The sequence below is a fragment of the Heteronotia binoei genome, chromosome 2 (genome assembly GCF_032191835.1).
Source record: "Heteronotia binoei isolate CCM8104 ecotype False Entrance Well chromosome 2, APGP_CSIRO_Hbin_v1, whole genome shotgun sequence".
Classification (NCBI taxonomy): Eukaryota; Metazoa; Chordata; class Lepidosauria; order Squamata; family Gekkonidae; genus Heteronotia; species Heteronotia binoei.
The window spans coordinates 20992794-21015142 of NC_083224.1; the positions used below are offsets into that span (position 1 = coordinate 20992794).

The 22349-nt window shown below is 47.6% G+C and overlaps 1 protein-coding gene and 1 non-coding gene across 2 annotated transcripts in view; one reads left to right on the plus strand and one right to left on the minus strand.

Moving 5' to 3' along the window:
* The window catches only part of NKAIN4 (sodium/potassium transporting ATPase interacting 4), an 85146-nt gene that overhangs the window by 20148 nt on the left and 42649 nt on the right, over nt 1-22349 (minus strand). The window lies entirely within an intron of this gene.
* On the plus strand, nt 10485-10555 carry TRNAT-CGU (transfer RNA threonine (anticodon CGU)). Its single transcript has one exon. It is a non-coding gene; the product is annotated as a tRNA-Thr (tRNA).

Below are 22349 nucleotides of genomic sequence, written 5' to 3' on the forward strand. Positions count from 1 at the left end.
ACCTGAAACCAGCTTCCGCCGGCATCGAACTCAGGTCGTGAGCAGAGAATTCAGACTGCAGTACTGCAGCTTTACCACTCTGCGCCACGTGGAGACACCTGTGAGTTTCCTGCATTGTGCAGGGGGTCTGACTAGAGGACCCTGGAGGTCCCTTCCAACTCTATGATTCTAGGAATCAAGGCCAAAAGATAAGGAGGTGTGACCCTGACTGAGAGCCTGACCTAGATAGCCCAAGATCTTGTCAGATTTCGGAGGCTGAGCAGGGTCAGTCCTGACTACTATTTGAATAGGAGGCCTGCAAGGAATACCAGGGTCAGGACGCAGAGGCAGGCAATGGCAAACCACCTCTGGACATCTCTTGCTTTGAAAACCCTACGGGGTCACCCTAAGTCAGCTGCGACATGGCGGCACTGCCCACTACCCACCCAGACTGAAACCACCACCAGACCTCCCACCGTTACTGTGAGAGTTGCAAACCTCTCCGTGGGGCGTGGAGGTCTCCTGGAGTTGTGTCTGATCTCCAGGCTACAGAAGTTGGTTCTCCTGGAGAAAAATGGCTGCTTTGGAGAGTGGACTTTGCGGCATTATACTCTGCTGAGGCCCTGCCCTAGGCTCCCTCCCCCCTCAAATCTCCAGGAATTTCCCAAACCAGAGTTGGGGTTGGGGAACGAAGAAGAGGAGGGATGAGGAAGAGGAAGAAGAAGAAGAAGAAGAAGAAGAAGAAGAAGAAGAAGAAGAAGAAGAAGAAGAAGAAGAAGAAGAAGAAGAAGAAGAAGAAGAAGAGGAGGAAGAGATTGGTTTTATACTCCACCCTTTACTCAGAGTCTCAGAATGGCTTACAAGTCCATGTAAGAAAAGGAGGAAGAAGAACAAGAAGACGAGGAGGAGGAGATTAGTTTTATACCCCGCCCTTTACTCTGAGAAAAGGAGGAAGAAGAATAAGATGAGGAGGAGGAGGAGATTAGTTTATACCCTGCCCTTTACTCAGGAGTCTCAGAGTGGCTTACAGTCCATGTAAGAAAAGGAAGAAGAAGAGGAGAAGGAGGAGGAAGAAGAGATTGGCTTTATACTCTGCCTTTTACTCGGAGTCTTAGAGTGGCTTACAGTCCACGTAAGAAAAGGAAGAAGAGGAGGAAGAGGAAGAGGAGGAGATTAGTTTTATACCCCGCCCATTACTCTGAGAAAAGGAGGAAGAATAAGATGATGATGAGGAGGAGATTAGTTTTATACCCTGCCCTTTACTCGGAGTCTCAGAGTGGCTTACTGTCCATGAAGAAAAGGAGGAAGAAGAAGACGACGAGGAGGAGGAGATTAGTTTTATACCCTGCCCTTTACTCGGAGTCTCAGAGTGGCTTACAGTCCATGTAAGAAAAGGAAGAAGAAGAGGAGAAGGAGGAGGAAGAAGAGATTGGCTTTATACTCTGCCTTTTACTCGGAGTCTTAGAGTGGCTTACAGTCCACGTAAGAAAAGGAAGAAGAGGAGGAAGAGGAAGAAGAAGAAGAAGAAGAAGAAGAAGAAGAAGAAGAAGAAGAAGAAGAAGAAGAAGAAGAGGAGGAGGAGATTGGTTTTATACCCCACCCTTTACTCGGAGTCTCAGAGTGGCTTACAGTCCATGTAAGAAAAGGAGGAAGAAGAAGAAGACGAGGAGGAGGAGATTAGTTTTATACCCTGCCCTTTACTCGGAGTCTCAGAGTGGCTTACAGTCCATGTAAGAAAAGGAAGAAGAAGTGAAGGAGGAGGAAGAAGAAGAGATTGGTTTTATACTCCGCCTTTTACTAGGAGTCTCAGAGCAGCTTACAATCTCCTTCCCTTCCTCTCCGCACAGCAGACCCCCTGTGGGCATCAATGGAGCTGAGAGAACTCCTTTGAGAACTGCTCTTGAGACGACAGCTCGGAGAGACCTGCGGCTGACCCAAGGTCACCCATCAGATGCATATGGAAGAGTGGGGACTCAAACCTGGTTCTCCAGATTAAAGTCCACCACTCTTCCCCAGTACACCAAACTGGGTAGTAACTAGCAACTCTAGTAACTAGCAACAAGCAAATGGCCTGCCTGTATTTTTTTTCCCCTTTTGAACACGAATGCCAACTTCTCTGGTTGAACAGTGCAAATGCCTTCAGCCCAGTCATTATTCAGTAATACCACAGTTCATCAATCAGATAGGAAAGCCTAGGTCTGCCAGGAATCACAGGGCCGAAAGGGGCCAAACAAGTCATCTAGTCCCAACCAGGGCTTTTTCTGTAGCAGGAACTCCTTTGCATCTTAGGCCACACCCCCTTGATGTAGCCAATCCTCCAAGAGCTTACAGGGCTCTTAGTACAGAGCCTACTGTAAGCTCTTGGAGGATTGGCTACATCAGGGGTGTGTGGCCTGATACAAAAAAAGCCCTGGTCCGAACGCCCTGCTGAATACAAGATCAGCCTAAAGCAGGGGTGGCCAGATCTGCTTAATGTAAGCAGAGCTGGTGCTAGGCAAATCACCCACTAGCGCCCCCCCCTCCCCCCTTATTTAAAAATATAGGGAAAATGAAGAGTGCCAAACTTGGAACTTTTCACATTTTTAATTTACTGATTTTTATTTTTTTTAAAAAAAACGTGATAAGTTATTTAAAAAATGGTGAGAATAAGTGCTTGCCGGCCACACCACGAAGGAGGATGGCAGGATAGGATGAGGTGGGAGGCCAAGTCGCACATCGGACGGGGGGGGGGGTGGCATGGCTTTGTGGAGGGCAGCTTGGTGATGGGAGAGGCCAAGGTGACAGTGGTCAGGCGTCAGAGTTATGCGTCGGGGAGAGGGCGCCCAGTGGTGCCCCCTAGGCAAGGTGGCGCCCTAGGCGACGGCCCACTTCGTCTACTCCCACGCACCAGCCCGGAATGTAAGAGCCACATAGAATAAACGTCAGGTGTTTGAGAGCAGCAAGACATGAGCATAAGATGTTTGAGAGCTGGAAGGAAGATTGGGGGGGGGAGAGAGAGAGGTGGAAAGAAAGCAGCTTTAAATGCATTCTCCAAGCCGCTGCCTGGCTCAGCTTGGCAAAGTGATTTAAAGAGCCAAATGCCTTCTCCAAGCCGGATGACAAGGCAGTGGGGGCTTCGAGAGCCACGCAATGTGTGTGAAAGAGCCACACGTGGCTCCCGAGCCACAGTTGGGCCACCCCTGGCCTAAAGCATCCCTGACAAAATATCTCTCGCTGCCGCACTGCACAGCTGGTCTGAAGTTTTCCTAGCCTGCACAAAGAAGCTCAGGAGACTTACATCTGGCAAGGCGGCTTCCTCCCCCCAAAAAACAATATCCAACATTACTCAATTTCTGAGCAGGGGCCATTGGGAGAGGCCGGCCCAACTCCAACGCATCCCACCCTCCCTCCGCTGAAAACCTCATTATCCTGCCTGGTGTTCAGGCGTGTGATGTGTGTTGCTCTTGGATTAAAAATGAATGACTCTACTTTCCGAAGCCTCCTCATGCATCATTCTGTCTTCCTGCGGCGTGAGTAATTGGTAGACTCTAATTCTTTGTTAAAGTGGATTGAGTTCGCAGTGGAAAACAAAGCAGTTGGGCCTCGGGAAACTCTCCAAAGACAGGTAGGGTTTTCCTCCCCCCTCTGCAGGAGTCACGATTCAAGCGTAAGCCCCCTCGCTGCAAAAGCGCTCTGCACACTTGGGCAAAGGCTGTTCTGCTTTGACAGAATCCATCAAGAAAAACACAAAACTCCCTGCACAAACAACGGAACGAGCGGGATGGGAGGAAGCAGGACACGGCCTGAACTTGTTAGATCTCTTAACTAAGCAGGGTCAGTACCTGGATGGGAGACCCTCCAAGGAGGAATCTGCAGAGGGAGCCAATGATGCATCACCTTTGCTTCCCACTGGTTTTGAAAGCCCCTTGCTGGGGCCACCCTAAGTTAGAAGCTAAGCAGAGTCGGTGCTTGGAAGGGAGACTCTGTAGACGGAGGCAATGGCCAACCACCTCTACTCCTCACCAACCTTGAAAGCCTGTTCCTGGGACCCCATAAGAAGGTTCTGTAGACAGAGACAATGGCCAACCATCTCTGCTTCTCACTGGCCTTGAAAGCTAGTTCCTGGGGACACCATAAGAAGGCACTGTAGAGGGAGACAATGGCCAACTACCTCTGCTTCTCATGGGCCTTGAAAGCTCCTTACTGGGGTCACCATTAAGGAGGCTCTGTAGAGGAAGGCAATGACCAACCACCTCTGCTTTCACTGGCCTTGAAAGCCTGTTCCTGGGGACACTATAAGAAGGTTCTGTAGAGGGAGGCAATGCCCAACCACCTCTGCTTCTCATGGGCCTTGAAAGCCCCTCGCTGGGGTCACCATTAAGGAGGCTCTGTAGAGGAAGGCAATGACCAACCACCTCTGCTTCTCAGTGGTCTTGAAAGTCCCTTGCTGACGTCACCATAAGTCAGAAGCTAAGTAGGGTTGGTGCTTGGAAGGGAGATGCACAAGGGAGACTCTGCAGAGGAAGGCAACGGCCAACCACCTCTGCTTCTCACCTGCCTTAAAAACCCCTTGATGGGGTCACCCTAAGTCAGAAGCTAAGCAGGGTCCATGCTTGGAAGAGTCCTGCAAAGAAGACTCTGCAGAGGAAGGCAATGGCCAACCACCTCTGCTTCTCACCTGCCTTGAAAGCCCCTTGCTAGGGTCACTCTAAATCAGAAGCTAAGCAGGGTCGGTGCTTGGAAGGGAGACCTGCAAGAGACACCCTGCAGAGGAAGGCAATGGCCAACCACCTCTGCTTCTCACTGGCCATGAAAGTCCCTTGCTGGATTGCCACAATTCAGCTTCAACTTAATGACACGATACACACACGCTGACCAAGCCAATGGCAAGAATCTGCTGGTGGGAAGTGCCATCCAGTCACAGATGACTTATGGTGACCCTGACGGCTTTCCAAGGCAAGAACAAGCAGAAGTGGTCAGCCATTGCCTGCCTCTGTATTATGACCTTGGACTTCACTGGTGGTCTCCCATCCAAGTACTAACCAGGGCTGATCCTGCTTAGCTTCCAAGATCTGATAACACTAGGCTGGGACGCCCAGGCCAGAGGTGGCAAAAATTCAGGTACAGAGAACCCGCACCCCCTTTATTTGTTGATACCCCGCCTTTCTCACCAGTGGAGATCCAGCATAGCTTACGATGTCCTACTCTTCTTCATTTTATTCTCACAACAAGCCTGTGAGGTAGGCTAGGAGAAGGGTTTGTGACTGGCCCAAGGTCGCTTAGTAAATTATCCAGGGAAGAACGGGAATTCGAACTTGGGTCTCCCAGATCCTAGTCCATCACTCCAGCTTAAAGTTGTGTAACTCCCCATTAGTCATTACTTTTGTCTTCTTGATGTTCAGCTGTGATCCTGCTTTGGCTCTTTCTGCACAAATCTTTAGTCGTTGCAAGTCTTCACTGTTCCCCAACTGACTGTGGAGTCATCGCCATGTCTCAAATTGTTAACGTTTTTTCCTCCCACCAGTTTTCACACTACCTTCATCTGAATCTAATCCACCTTCTCTTAAGATGTGTTCTGCATACAGACTGATGAAATTGAAAGATAAAATACATCGTTGTCTGATACCCTTGCCAGTTGGAAACCGTTCTGTTTCTCCATAGTCTGTCCTAACAGTAGCCTAACAGAGCCAGTTTGGTGTAGTGGTTAAGTCAGGGACCTGCCTATCTACGGGACCGCCTTTCCCCATATATCCCCAAGAGAGCACTGCGATCAGGGACAAAAAATCTGTTGTCTGCCCCTGGCCCAAAAGAAGCCAGGCCATGTATAACGAGATCCAGGGCTTTTTCGGTGGCAGCACCAGAACTTTGGAACACCCTCCCAGAAGCTATAAGGGCCCTGCGGGATTTGTCTGCGTTCCGCAGGGCCTGTAAGACCGAATTGTTCAAACAGGCTTTTGCGGTTTGGTTGAAAAAAAAGGCTGCCACCGGACATCCTACAGAATGCTAGCGATCTTGGTCGAGAAGTCAATACCGCCATACTGGACTGAAATAGCGCTATAGAATGGTTTTAAAGTTAAAATATGTAAATTATGGTTTTATATGTTTTATTGGATTGATTGTTTTTATAATGTTGTGAGCCGCCCTGAGTCCGCTTGCGGAGAGGGCAGGATATAAATGGGAAGTAATAAATAAATAAATAAATAAAAGTGTGCGGACTCTTATCTGGGAGAACCGGGTTTGATTCCCCACTCCTCCACTTGCACCTGCTGGCATGGCCTTGGGAATGGCTTTGGATCAGCCTTAAAAGGGCAGCTTGTGGGAGAGCCCTCTCAGCCCCATCCACCTCATAGGGTGTCTGTTGTGGGGGAAGAAGATAAAGGAAGTTGTAAGGCACTCTGAGACTCAGAGAGAAGGGTAGGGTATAAATTTACGATCTTCTACTTCTTTTCCAGAGTACAGGTTGTGCATAGAAATTATCAAAACTGACTCTCTTACTAATACATATTTTTAGCAAACTGTATGCTGTCTCAACACTGGACTATAAGAAAAAAAAATATCAATTCCAGATTAAAATAAATCACAAAATAAGACTTCTGCCTAAACCAAGAAGTGGGAGAGGACATCAAAGGATGAAACGATTACACTTTAATCGGGTTGGTGCCGCAGATGCCAATGAATCGGTTTTCTGGCAGAGGGCTGGATGGCCATCTGACAGCAATGAAGATCTTGTGAATTTGGGGGGAGGTATTTTTGAGTTTCCTGCATTGTGCAGGGGGTTGGAATAGATGACCCTGGAGGTCCCTTCCAACTCTATGATTCTAGGGACAATTGGTGACTAACATATTGTTGTAAGGCATCAGGATGGGGTGGGACAACAATTTCTGATATTTTGTTGCAATTCAGGGGCTACTCCTGTGCAACAGCACCACCACTGCCGATGGCGAGAGTGAGGTACTGCAGCTCCACACTCAACAGAGATCAAATGGCTCCAGAGGCTACCGAATCATTGACTGAGCAACTCATCGGTGCCTAGGCTAGCTGCTCATAGACTGCCTGCCTGCACTACAGTTCCTGCCAACCTCCAAGTTGCCAACCCAAGAAATTATGAGGATGAAATGAAACTGTTCTCATGTATATTGCCCTAAGCTATGTAAGTTGCTTAAATAAGCACGCAGTTCTCAAGCAAAGTCTTTAATCTCCCTTGATTGCGGGAAGAAGAAGAAGATCCAGCAGTTTCCAGATGGCAACAACGGCTTTTTTTGAAGTCTAGCTGCGCTCTCCAAGAACTGGGCAAAATTTGACATGTAGGAAAATGAAATGCGCTTAAACACAATGGAGGAACATAAGGAGACAGAGATGCTGAAAAGCCAAAGATGGAATACAACCCCGTCTAAGCAGACATGATGGCCTTATCAGTGGCTATGGTGGAAACATGCCTTGGGACAAGGTTAAATTGGTACATAAACTTGAAAACCAAAAAAAAAATACATCTTTTATTAGGATCGGAGAGGTAAGCTGAGGTACTGCAATCCAAGCTTTGCTCATGACCTGAGTTCGATCCCGGTGGAAGCTGGGCTCAGATAGCCGGCTCAAGGTTGACTCAGCCTTCCACCCTTCTGAAGTCAATAAAATGAGTACCCAGCTTGCTGGGGGGCGGGAAGTGTAGATGACTGGGGAATGCAATGGCAAACCACCACGTAAAAAAGTATGCCGTGAAAACGTTGTGATGCAACGACATCCCAGAGTTGGAAACGACTGGTGCTTGCACAGGGGACCACCTTTATCATTTAAGGTCACTGAACCCAGTAGCCATAGAAGGTCCTAACTCTGATTAGGATAAGACCAATAAGTGGATGTGGAACTGTCCATGGTGCTGAAAATGGCACAAATACCCTGAACAATCTCCAACCTCCATTTTGATAAGTTGCTGCTTATTGTTTAATTGAACACACATCGGCTGCCTGCTACTGAATCAGACCATTGGTCTATCAAGGTCAGTCTTGTCTACTCAGACTGTGTATAATTCTGCATACAATTCTGGTCACCGTACCTCAAAAAAGATACTATAGCATTGGAAAAGGTGCAGAAAAGGGCAACTAGAATGATTAGAATGCAGAAAAGGGCAACTAGAAACAATCTTAACGCTGCTTCTAAAAGGGTTGGAACACTTTCCCTATGAAGAAAGGGTTGGAACACTTTCCCTATGAAGAAAGGTTAAAACACTTTGGGCTCTTTAGCTTGGAGAAACATCGACTACGGGGTGACATGATAGAGGTTTAAAAGATTATGCATGGGATGCAGAAAGTAGAAAAAGAAGTACTTTTCTCCCTTTCTCACAATACAAGAACTTGTGGGCACTCAATGAAATTGCTGAGCAGTTGGGTTAGAATGGATAAAAGGAAGTACTTCTTCACCCAAAGGGTGATTCACACATGGAATTCACTGCCACAGGAGGTGGTGGTGGCTACAAGCATAGACAGCTTCAAGAGGGGATTGGATAAACAAATGGAGCAGAGGTTCCTGAATGGCTATTAGCCACAGGGTATTGTTGGAACTCTGTCTGGGGCAGTGATGCTCCGTATTCTTGGTGCTTGGGGGGCACCGTGGGAGGGCTTCTAGTGCCCTGGCCCCAATGGTGGACCTCCTGATGGCACTTGGTTTTTTTGGCCACTGTGTGACACAGAGTGTTGGACTGGATGGGCCATTGGCCTGATCCAACATGGCTTCTCTTATGTTCTTATGACTGGCAGCAGCTCTCCAAGGTTCCAGGCGGAAGTCTACTGCATCACCTACTGTCCAATCCTTTTTAACTGGAGATGCTGGGGAGAGAACTTGGGACCTTCTACCAGGCAGATGCTCTACCAGCCCTCCACCCCACCCACCAATTTTCAGAAGATATCGATAATAAGCCAAAACTAGAAACCACAATCACGTGGATTAAATCACCTTCATCTAACCTTCTCTCTATCCCTGGCCTTTGAATGCTAAAAATATTTGGCATTCGGCCAGCGCTCCACAATCTGCACTGGCTGCCTACTGAGTACCGAGTCCGTTTCCAGGTTTTAGTTTTAACGTTTAAAGCCTTACACAGTCTAGGACCAACATATCTGTGGGACCGTCTCCTCCTATATATGCCCAGGAGGTCATTACGTTCGGCCTCCCAACATCTGTTGGCCATCCCAGGCCCAAGAGACACTCACCTTGCCTCAACTCGGGCCAGGGCTTTTTCAGTCCTGGCCCCAACCTGGTGGAATCAGCTCCCTATTGAGATCCAGTCCCTACCTGGCTTATTAGCCTTCCGTAGGGCCTATAAAATGGAGCTGCTCCGCCAGGCTTTTAGTTGAGGCGGCGGGCGTTTATTCTTGATCTGGTTGGCCTCCCCTGTCGGCATTGTCATCTGTGTTATAAAATGGAATAATATCAGCCATCTTTATGGGATAACATCTTATCACGATGTCAGACGGCCAGGCTGGGCAATATTGCGATGATAGGGAAATTTTCTGAGTGCTGTTGAGTTGTCTGTTCATAAAATGTTTTTATTGTATTTTTATATGTTGTGCTCTGCCCTGAGCCCTACAGGAAATGGGCAGAATAGAAATACACATAAACAAACAAACAAACAATCTTAGCGCTGCTTCTAAAAGGCGGGGAATGGGCAGAATAGAAATACACTAAATGAATCAATGGATGGATGGATGGATGGATGGATGGATGGATGGATGGATGGATGGGGATGGATGGATGGATGAATTATGCTGCTTCTAAAAGGTAACCAGGCTCAAACATTCAGTTTTCAGGGGAAAGGTTTTAGACATAATTCTTTTTCTCCCTCCTATTCCGGATATGTATTCCAGAAGCTGGCTACTGCATCGATTTCCGCTTCTTCCAGGTGTCAACTGGCATGACCTCAAAAGAGGAGTTGGAGATGAAAAGCAGAGATAGAAATCAAGGATCTTCTTGGTTTTCAAGGACCGAAGAGGAAGCTCCACTTATCGCACTTTGATTGCCAAGCTTAACAACAACAGCAACAACAAAATACCCTGCAATGTTTGCCTCTTCTCTGACGCTTAGGGAAGCCGAGTTAGAAAAACACATTGAGCGGTGGACGCACAATTAAAAATTCATCAGTGCCCCAGAAATATAAACCAGGGCTGCTGCTACTCATAACTTCCGAAGTCCTTGAAAAAGTTATGCCCAGCAGCAGCCCAGCATTTATCAATTCAATCAGATGACCAGTAACCTTCTTTGTCTCAGGGGCTCAAGGTTACAACAGCAGAAATTATCCCTGCTCTCCCTGTCATTTATTTCACTTCATTTATACCCTGATCTTCTCCCCAGTGGTGATTCACAGCAGCTGACATCATTCTCTTCTCCTCCATTTTTATCCCCACAACAACCCTATGAGGTAGGCTGCATCCCTGAACAGGTAGCGGTGTAAACACCCAGTCTACAGGACAGGGAGGCTATGGCCTCAGAAACAGAGAAAGGGCAGAGATATGTTCTACATTCGTGATTGAACATATGAGGGACAATGGCTCAGTGGTAGAGCATTTGCTTCGTAAGCAGAAGGTCCCAGGTTCAATCCCCGGCGTCTCCAAAAAGGGTCCGGGAAGCAGGCATGAAAAACCTCCGCTTGAGACCCTGGAGAGCCGTTGCCAGTCTGAGAAGACAATACTGACTTTGATGGACCGAGGGTCTGATTCAGTAGAAGGCAGCTTCATATGAACATATGAAGCTGCCTTATACTGAATCAGAGCCTCTTTGGTCTGAATCAGAGCCTCTTTGGTCTGAATCAGACCCTCTTTGGTCTGAATCAGACTCTCTTTGGTCCCTCAAAGGCAGTATTGTCTACTCAGGCTGGCAGCGGCTCTTCAGCCCTGGTCAATATATGAAAGGGATTTCACCAAGGAATTGCAATGCGGATCCAGCTGCGACTGGATGGCGAAAAAGAAGATAAGGTTCATCCGTGCTGATCTTCAAGAACATCTAATGGGGAGGCACTGCAAAAAGGAGGAGGGGCATCATATACATCTATGGTGGGAGTGTTCAAAAATGGCTGAATTCTGGCGGAAGATTTGGGGGAAAGTGCGAGACGTGCGTAAAGTTAAAGTGCAACTTTCGGGGAAGGTGTTGCTTATGGGAATATTGGGAAACCCTAAAGCGGATAAGCCTTTCCAGGAGACATTTAAAGCGACGATTTTGGCAGCCCGGGCTGTCATAGCCTTTGGTTGGAAAGATGCCACGAAACGGACTTTGGATAAATGGAACAGTTATTTCTACGAATGGATTCAGTCAGATATACTATCAGTACTAAAGCAAGGAAAGCAAGGAAAGAATAAGATTGAAGAAATTAAGGAAAGGTGGTATAAATATATAGGACGGGTACAAACAGGAGGGGCCAGTAATGAAATAAGGCTCAGGCTCCAAAGGGTGTGCAGGTGGTTGCAAATATAAATGAGTTCTATTATGGTCAATTTGGGAGGGGTGGGAGGAGGGAGGGAGGGAGGTAACTGATGGATCTGTAATATGAATGTAAGATACTGCAGGAGTGTAAGATGGAGAAATAACATGAGTTATAATATAAAATAAAATATGTATATATATTAAAAAATAATGGGGAGGCGACCACTATTCCACCATCCCACAGCACTGGTATTTGAACCCATCCCATTATAAATGGAGAGCGCTAAATGACACCTAACATCATTATTACATGTAGCCAGGCCTCGGATTCAGCAAGAGCTCACGGGAGCGCAGTTCCTGAACCTTTCTGAGGGTTCCCCCTCCTCCTTCCCACCTTGCCCATTGAATAGTAGGTACAGCTGAAGGACAATCCCTGGATGAGCTCCACCACCTATTTTTCTACAAAACGACCCCTGTATGTAGCACTCAATAAGAACTAATCATGCCATCTTGGACTCTAGGGACTGAAACTGAAACTGGAAGGATTGTTTTAAATTGTACACTATGTTGTTTTTACTGCTGTTAGCCACCCTGAGTCTGTCAAGGGAGGGTGGGATACAAATGTAATAAAATAGAAGAAGAAGAAGATTTTGGATTTATATCCCGCCCTCCACTCCGAAGAGTCTCAGGGCGGCTCACAATCTCCATTACCTTCCTCCCCCACAACAGACACCCTGTGTGGTGGGTGGGGCTGGAGAGGGCTCTCACAGCAGCTGCCCTTTCAAGGACAGAGAGCGGCCTACAATCTCCTTTCCCTTCCTCCCCCACAACAGACACCCTGTGAGGTGGGTGGGGCTGGAGAGGGCTCTCACAGCAGCTGCCCTTTCAAGGACAGAGAGCGGCCTACAATCTCCTTTCCCTTCCTCCCCCACAACAGACACCCTGTGAGGTGGGTGGGGCTGGAGAGGGCTCTCACAGCAGCTGCCCTTTCAAGGACAACCTCTGCCAGAGTTATGGCTGACCCAAGGCCATTCCAGCAGGTGCAAGTGGAGGAGTGGGGAATCAAACCCTGTTCTCCCAGATAAGAGTCTGCACACTTAACCACTACACCAAACTGGCTCTCCAGTAAAATAAACAAACACTGGCTTGGCGGATCACGCCACAGTCCTTCAAAGCCAGTCTTCTGCTCCTGGCCTGCAGAAACTCCCAAGATAGTCGTGAAAGTGACAGTCTTTTCCAGCTATTGATCCCCGGCAATGAGCACTAAGCGGCCTCTGTAGTTGGAGAAGCCATTTAGCATGCCTCACAGCCACTGAGTGAAAGGGTCAGCACTCCGTCCCTACACGCACTCCTCTGCTCTAAATGTCTCCCTTCCCAAAGCTGCTATGCTGGTTTTTTAAAAAGGGCCACAGCACTTTTATTCTTTTAATGGCTTTTTTATTATTAATTAATCACTGTGATTTATTATTGTTATTGTTGACATACTGTACCCTGCCCTGAGCACGTTTGTGGGAAAGGGCGGAATAGAAATCACCTAACAAACGAACGAACGAACTAAACAAATGCAAAAGCCAAATGCATTTTGGCTGTAAAGCTTTCCTCAGTGGAAAACACAAGCTGAAGTTAAACATCAATATATTTCAAATTCCTCATACACAGACTGGACCCAGAAACTAACAATTATCGAATACGATGTAGACCAAGGATGTCGAACTCATTTGTTATGAGGGCTGGATCTGATATAAATGAGGTCTTGTTTGGCCGGGGCATGTGTATACCTATTTAAGATTAGGAAGCAGAGATATAAACTTGAAAAAGGACACAGATAAACACAATTAAAGATTTAAAAAAACCCCTTAAAACATGCTTAAAATGTTAGCATTTGTAGGTCTTAAAGGTGCTTTCTTTGTATTTCTCCCGTGGGATCCAGGGAACTGGGCAAAGGAAGCTCTGGCTCTTTCCTTCCTTCCCCAAGGGGACCAGGAGGGGGAGGAGCCTCAGCCAATAGAAGGAAGAGAGGCTTGGCTCAGTAGCTCTGCTGTGCAATTGAGAGAACCTGGAAAAACAAGCTCTGCCTCCTTCCTCCCCAACGGAAGGAGCCCCAGCCAATGGAGAAAATAGAGGTTTTGCTCTGTAGCTCCTGTGCAATTGAGCAAACCTTGCAAAGCAAACTGTTATGCAGAAGGAAGCAAGAGAGAGGGAGGAGGAAGCAGATGACAACCAGTTGCTTGAGGGCCTGATAGGAACCCTCCGGGGGCCTGATTTGGCTCCTGGGCCACATGTTTGACACCCTTGGTGTGGACTTTACTCACACAGAGATTCTTGCCTGTCAAGTAAGTAGGAGAAAAATATTCTTAAAATGCAACATGGGCCACTCATCCAAGTGTGTTTTATTTCATATGCCCATGGATCCGTTTAGGCCCAATCTGCAATGTTCAAAATCCAGGCAAAAAGATTTAGCCATGGTGAATCTATTGCCCTCTTTTAAAAAAAGAAAACCAAAATGTCTTTGTCAAATCATGATCCTTTGAGGAAGGGCCACGGCTTAGTGGAAGAGCCTCTGCTTGGCATGCAGAAGGTCCCAGGTTCAATCCCCAGGATCTCTGATTTAAAAGGACCAGGTAGGAGGTGATGTGAAAGACCTCAATCTGAGACCCTGGAGAGGAGTCAATACTGACCCTGATGGACTGGTGGTCTGATTCAGTATAAGGCAACCTTCACGACTGTTTGGTTGGAAAGTGCGTGGAAACAATCTAGCCAAACTGAAGCTTGGGAGTCACATGTGGCTCTTTTACACATATTGTGTGGCTCTCGAAGCTCCCAGTGTCCTGTGGGCTGGCTTGGAAAAGGCATTTGTCTCTTGAAATCACTTCTCCAAGGCAAGCAGCTAGCTTGAAAAATGCATTTAAAGTGAAAGTTGCTTTCTTTCCACCTCTCCCTCCTCCCCCCCCATCTATTTGACTGCCTTTCTTCCTTCCTTCCTTGCAGCTCTCAAACATCTGACGTACATGTCTTGCAGTTCTTAAACAGCTGATGCTTATTCTTTGTGGCTCTTACATGAAGCGTTTGGCTGCCCCTGATCTAGCTGGTGAGGGCCTTTCTCTAGCCTTCAAACAGGAAAATTAGCAGTCCTGGCTACCAGGTGAGGCACGTCTGACACCCCTTCCCCTTTTATTTCTTGCTCATTTACTTCACTTATATCCCACTCCCCCCACAATAGGGACCCAAAGTGGCTTGTCTCACTCTCACTTCCATTTCACTCTCACAACGACCCTGCCAGGTAGGTTTACCCTGAGAGTATGTGACTGGCTCAAGGTCACCCAGCAAGCTTCCATGGCAGAATGGGGGCTCAAACCTGGGCCCCCCGGACCCCAGTCCAACACTCTTATGAAGAAGAAGATGAAGAAGATATTGGATTTATATCCTGCCCTCCACTCCGAAGAGTCTCAGAGCGGCTCACAATCTCCTTTACCTTCCTCCCCCACAACAGACACCCTGTGTGGTAGATGAAAATGTCAGATTTATATCCCGCCCTCCACTCCGAAGAGTCTCAGAGCGGCTCACAATCTCCTTTCCCTTCCTCCCCCACAACAGACACCCTGTGAGGTAGATTAAGATATTGGATTTATATCCCGCCCTCCACTCCGAAGAGTCTCAGAGCGGCTCACAATCTCCTTTACCTCCCTCCCCCACAACAGACACCCTGTGAGGTGGGTGGGGCTGGAGAGGGCTCTCACAGCAGCTGCCCTTTCAAGGACAACCTCTGCCAGAGCTATGGCTGACCCAAGGCCATTCCAGCAGGTGCAAGTGGAGGAGTGGGGAATCAAACTCAGTTCTCCCAGATAAGAGTCCGCACACTTAACCACTACACCAAACTGGCTCTCCATTATCTGCTACACTGTGCCACCCATCATGCAACGGATCCTCCTGCGTCTCTGCTGTACTTCCTTTCATGTGCATGACTGATCTAGAACAGGGGTGTCAAACATGTGGCCCTGGGGTCAAATCAGGCTCCTGGAGGGCTCCTATCAGGCCCCCGAGCAAGTAGCTCTTGTCTGCTTCCTTCTCCCTCTCTCTTGCTTCCTTTTGCGTCTCAGCTTGCTTCGCAAGGCTTGCTCAATCACACAGGAGCTACAGAGCAAAACCTCAATTTTCTCCATTGGTTGAGGCTCCTCCCCTTCCTGGTCCTCTGAGGAGGGAAGGAAAGAGCCAGAGCTTCCTTTACCCAGTTCCCTGGATCCCATGGGAGAGATGCAATGAAAGCACATGTAATACCAACAAGCGTTAATGTTTTAAGCATGTTTTATTTTAAGGGTTTTAAAAAAATCGTTAGTCGTGTTTGTGTCCTTTAAAAAGTTCATATCTCTGCTAGCTAATCTTAAATAGGTACACAGCCTGGCCTGACAAGGTCTCATTTATATCAGCTCCGGCCCTCATAACAAATGAGTTTGACACTCCTGATCTAGAAGCAAATCAAATACTCAGGGCCTTTTTTTGTAGCAGGAACTCCTTTGCATATTAGGCCACACACCCCTGATGTAGCCAATCCTCCTGGAGCTTCCAGTAGGCCCTGTACTAAGAGCCCCGCAAGCTCTTGGAGGGTTGGCTACATCAGGGGTGTGTGCCCTAAGATGCAAAGGAGCTCCCGCTACAAAAAAAGCTCTGCAAATACTTTTTTAAACCCTTTCTGCCCTTGCCAGCAGATATGCTCTTAGGTGCTGGTCTTCTGATCCGGTTAGACGCTTGTGTTGTATGTTTGAGCCACGCTGTCCCATGCAAAGACTATGCTTCAATACGCCAGCCTCGGTGCTTAGAACCTTTCTTCTGCTTTGATCTGATGCTCCCTCCGCCCCACCCCAACCCTGACAGACACAGGAGTCCATCAATAATAAATCACTATCCATTCAATTGTTCGGTCCTCTCCCTGCTTTGCCCAGAAAAGGTTACATCAGCCTCCCAGCTCATCTGGAATGGAGAGATTTTGAGAGCAGAGGGATCTGGGGAGCAGCGCCTTGTACGAGCACAAGCTGCCCGGCCATGTGGTCCGAGCTAGGCTATAATTAAACCCCAACACCTTAAGGATATTGAGCTACGCCCAGCCTCCTGCATGAAATATGAATGACATCCAGCCGACAGCAATGAAATCAAACTCGGGCCAGGAAGTCCTCATCGGTGGAAGGGCATGCAAAGACAGAGGCATGGAAACCTTTTAATTAAAAAAGATCTGTTGAAGAGCCATCTTTGCAGAGCCTAGAGCCAGTCTGGTGCAATGATTAAGTGTGTGGACTCTTACCTGGGAGTACCAGGTTTGATTCCCCACTCCTCCACTTGCAGCTGCTGGAACGGCCTTGGGTCAGCCATAGCTCTCGTAGGAGTTGTCCTTGAAAGCGCAGCTGCTGTGACAGCTCTAAGTCCCACCCACCTCACAGGGTGTCTGTTTTGGTAGGGGAGAAGGTAAAGAAGACTGTGAGCCACTCTGAGACTCTAAGATTCAGAGTATAGGATGGGATATAAATCCAATATCATCATCATCTGTTTCTTCTTCCTCCTCTTCCTTCCAACTCTTCTAAGCAATATAGCCCAGTTCTAGAAAGAGGACCTTTCTAGTTTCAGGGGCATGTGTTTTGTGTGCTTCACATTCAGGTTGCGACATCTCCCATGCTGACTGCTGTTAGTCTAAAAAACAAACTTTTGTCTAAAATTATCAGCGTGGACATTGGTATGAACAGCTCCTTGCGTTCTCCCTAGCAGCAGAGGGGCTTCCATTCACGGGACTTCCCATTCTGTTTTCTCTCTTCAGAATGTAGGCTTCCGTGTGCTAAAAGCACACTTCATCAGACAACAGGATGGAATGGCAAACAGTCCCAAATACAGAGAAAGTGGGCAGTGAATTAGACTACTTTTTCAGTATTTAGGACTGTTTGCCATTCCATTCTATTGTCTGATGAAGTGTGCTTTTCGCACACAAAAGCCTACATTCTGAATAAAACTTCATTGGTCCTAAAGGTACAACTTGGCTCCTGCTTTGTTCCATCGCTTCAGACCAACACGGCTGCTCACTTGGATCTATCTAGAATGGATATGATGAGGGGGAAGTGAAATGTTTTATCTCAGCATGGAACGCAAAGAGCTTTTTGATCTGTCGGCTTCTCCTATTATAGCCCCATCCATCAAGGTGTTTGCTCAGAGGAGAAGCTGCTTCAAGGTCGACACAGACAGGAAATTATCAAGAGGAGAATTAGGACAACGGAAAGGAGGGAAAAGTAAGCAAAAAAGAAGAAGAGAAGTCCCACGATGATCCGAGAGGTCCTGAATGAATCTTGGCTTGTAATGGATTGAGGGTTCACTTTTCACGATACAAGTGCTCCATCAAAATTCTATTAAAATCCAATACGTGGTTGTAAAGATAATCAGCCTTTGCAACCTCTGACCCCTGCAACCACTAACCGTATATATAGCAGCCCACCAGAAAATCAATCCGGGGGATTTTTTTGCAAAAGTTGGAAGGCGGAGATTCTCATAAAGCTGCCAGGCCATGGCAGGGTTGACTGGGTTCATTCTTAGCGGATTGGATGTTGTGTATACCTGAAATATAACAGAGTTTAGGCACCTTCTAGCCAGTCCCCTCCATGATGGAGATCTGGCTTTAGGTCCGGGATGGCCAAATAGTGGCTTGGGAGCCACGTTTGGCTCTTTCACATGTATTGTGTGACTCTTGAAGCTCCCACTGCCCCGTTGGCAGGCTTGGAGAATGCAGTTAAAGTTGCTTTCTTTCCACCTCCCCTTCCCTCCTCCAACCGTTTGCCTTCCTTCTTTTCTGCTCTCAAACATCTGGCGTTCAGGTCTTGTGGATCTCAAACATCTGGCATTTATTGTATGTGGCTCTTACCCTTAATCAAGTTTGGCCGCCCCTGCTTTAGGCAATGTGTGATTCTTCCCAGTGACTCATGAAAGCTTTCTGGAAGTAGAAAGGGACTGATCTTTTGCAAGGGTAATCCAGCAGTCGGGGAAAGTAGCATGGCAAGAATTATGCTCAGATTCTGCAGGACCTTGGACAGCGCCCAGAAGACACAGTTGTTGTACCAACTAGGATCCTGGCCCCTTTCAGACAGCCTTTGTAATGATGGATGGGCACAAACCAGTTCACAAGCCAAAAGTCATCACAAATTTGGCCCCGTTTAGGTGCCACGAACCACTGTCCTTGAGGTTAACTGCTTTCTTCCATTTGCACCTCTTCTTTGAGCTTCTGAATCACACTAGTGTGCTGTTTCAAATGTCCTAAAATAGAATGAAAAGGAAAAGGAAAGGTCCCCTGTGCAAGCACCAGTCGTTTCCGACTCTGGGGTGACGTCGCATCATGACGTTTTCACGGCAGACTTTTTTTTAATGGGGTGGTTTGCCATTGCCTTCCCCAGTCCTCTACACTTTCCCCCCAGCAAGCTGAGTAATTTTACCGACCTCGGAAGGATGGAAGGCTGTGTCGACCTGGAGCCGGCTCCCTGAACCAGCTTCCACTGGGATCGAACTCAGGTCGTGAGCAGAGGGCTCCGACTGCAGCACTGCAGCTTTACCACTATGCACCATGGGGCTCTTAAAACAGAGCAGCCGCATTCAAATTCGGCACGCAGTCGTTCTTCAACATGGTTGCGAGCAACGTTCCCTCTAAGCAGAGCCTTGTGAGCAAAAATTCCACTTTGTGAGCTACTGACATTAAAGTTGTGAGCTGTCATTAAAGTTGAGAGCTGCTGCATAAATGAGTGTGCTCTGGGGTCCTCCTTCCTGAACGAAGACAAAAACGTGTGGGCTGAAGGCTAAAAAATCTGTGAGCTAGCTCACACTAACTCAGCTTAGAGTCAGTCAGTCATATTTATTACAGTCATTAGACCATCCAGGTACAGAAGAAAAAATACAAAACAAAAGTTAAACATTAAAAGTTGAAAAGTATGCATTCTCATATACAAGCAGAGCGAAGAGGTATGAAATATACCAATTATTCAAGTCCAGTATTCAAACCTGGTTAATGTACATCTTCCACAGCCTATATATATATATATATTAAATATTTGGATTTATATCCCGCTCTCCACTCTGAAGAGTCTCAGAGCGGCTCACAATCTCCTTTACCTTCCTCCCCCACAACAGACACCCTGTGAGGTAGATGAAGATATTGGATTTATATCCCGCCCTCCTCTCCGAAGAGTCTCAGAGCGGCTCACAATCTCCTTTACCTTCCCCTCCCCCCACAACAGACACCCTGTGAGGTAAATGAAGATATTGGATTTATATCCCGCCCTCCACTCCAAAGAGTCTCAGAGCGCTCACAATCTCCTTTACCTTCCTCCCCCACAACAGACACCCTGTGAGGTAGATTAAGATATTGGATTTATATCCCGCCCTCCACTCCAAAGAGTCTCAGAGCGGCTCACAATCTCCTTTACCTTCCTCCCCCACAACAGACACCCTGTGAGGTGGGTGGGGCTGGAGAGGGCTCTCACAGCAGCTGCCCTTTCAAGGACAACCTCTGCCAGAGCCATGGCTGACCCAAGGCCATTCCAGCAGGTGCAAGTGGAGGAGTGGGGAATCAAACCCGGTTCTCCCAGATAAGAGTCCGCACACTTAACCACTTCACCAAACTAGCTCTCCTAATCAACACACAAAACCTGGCAACTTGATACGTGATTTTAGGGTTTATGTCAGTTAGGAGGTAACCTAGCCTGGCTTTACATGTGAGGCCAGGGATCTTGTCCAACAAGGGAGTAATAATCTCTGACCGTGGCACGTTATAAACTCAACTCAGAGGGAACACTGGTTGTGAGTAGGGCTTTTTTTGTAGCAGGAACTCCTTTGCATATTAGGTCACGCACCCCTGATGTAGCCAATCCTCCTGGAGCTTACACGGCTCTTAGTACAGGGTCTACTGTAAGCTCATGGAGGATTGGCTACATCAATGGAGGTGCGGTCTAATATGCAAAGGAGTTTCTGCTACAAAAAAAAGCTCTGGTTGTGAGGATAAACGGGAAGAGAGGAGAATGACGTCAGCTGCTTTGTGTCCCCACCAGAAAAGGAGGCGGGGTGTAAACGATGCAAGCAATTAAAATACGGGTCTACCAAAAATGGGCCTAACGCCATGACCTGGATGGCCCAGGCTAGCCTGACCTCATTGGATCTTGGAAACTAAGATGGGTCAACTCAACGCTGCCAAGTACTTGGATGGGAGACCACAGAAGTTCAGGGTTGCTGTGTAGAGGAAGACAGTCTCTTCCCTTGAAAACACTAAAGATAAAAGGTCGTCCCCGGTGCAAGCACCAGTTGTTTCCCACTCTGGGGTGACGTCGGATCACGACGTTTTCACGGCAGACTTTTTACGGGGTGGTTTGCCATTGCCTTCCCCAGTCATCTACACTCCCCGCCTCCCAGCAAGCTGGGTACTCGTTTGACCGACCTCAGAAGGATGGAAGGCTGAGTCAACCTTGAGCTGGCTTCCTGAAAACCCAGCTTCTGCCGGGATCGAGCTCAGGTCGTGAGCAGGGAGTTTGGACTGCAGTACTGCAGCTTTAACACTCTGCGCCACAGGGCTGCTTGAAAACACTAAAGGGTTGCTCTAGATAAAAATATGGAGCAGAGGTCCATCAGTGGCTATTAGCCACAGTGTGTGTGTATGTATAAAATTTTTTGCCACTGTGTAACACAGAGTGTTGGACTGGATGGGCCATTGGCCTGATCCAACATGGCTTCTCTTATGTTCTTAAGTTGGCTGCAACTCCATGGCAATTCCCACCTCTACTAAAAATATGGGACCCTGCATCCAAGAAGCGTTACAAGGGCTCATGGTAACCTAGCTCATCAGAGGAGCCCCCCACTTCATTTGTGTAACTGTCTGGAAATATTAACCTGCTTTTTGAAAGACAAGAGATTCCGAGTGGTAATTTCACCCACTGAATTATGCACGACTCCCACGCGTCGTCACGCTCAGCCGTCTACGATTCCGCTTCCTGGCTTAAAAGATGAAGACTTCTCTCCCTCCCCCCCACCCCTTCAAATTAAAGTAACTTTGAAAAGAAAATTGCCCAATGAATAATAAAATTGCCATCTCTCTCATCTTCCAGATAGGTGAGCACGCCCCCAAGATTTTTGAAGTGGTACTCCTCAAACCGCACAGGGTCGAGCTTTGACCTCCGTTCAAGCTCTTTTCCATGCGTTTAGTTTTAAATATTTTAATCAGAAAGAATGAAGACGGCTGAGAGAAGAGAGAAAAGGGGGAAGAGGCGGAGCGGGGAGGACTGAATTAAGGGAGAAGATTAAAAGAGCCGTGCTGGAGAAGTCTGACGGAGATACGCTCATTACTCATCTCTCAGATGGATGTGCTTTTTCAAAAAGTAGTTATGTAGATCTGCCATTCTTGGTCTCTGAAATAATGGAAGGTCTCAGCTGGGGCACATCCCCCAGGTAAATTAGGAAGAAATGGTGTTGAGTTCACCCTGACCTGAACGGCCCAGGCTGGTCTGATGTCGTCAGATCTCAGAAGCTAAGCAGAGTTGGGTCTGGTTTGTACTCAGATGGAAGACCATGAAGGAAGTCCAGGGTTGCTACGCAGAGGCAGGCAATGGCAAACCATTCTTCTCTTGGCTTAAACGTAAGAACATAAGAGAAGCCATGTTGGATCAGGCCAATGGCCCATCCAGTGCAACACTCTGTGTCACATAAGAACATAAGAGAAGCCATGTCGGATCAGGCCAATGGCCCATCCAGTCCAACACTCTGTGTCACATAAGAACATAAGAGAAGCCATGTCGGATCAGGCCAATGGCCCATCCAGTCCAACACTCTGTGTCACATAAGAACATAAGAGAAGCCTTGTTGGATCAGGCCAATGGCCCATCCAGTGCAACACTCTGCGTCACATAAGAACATAAGAGAAGCCCTGTTGGATCAGGCCAGTGGCCCATCCAGTCCAACACTCTGCGTCACATAAGAACATAAGAGAAGCC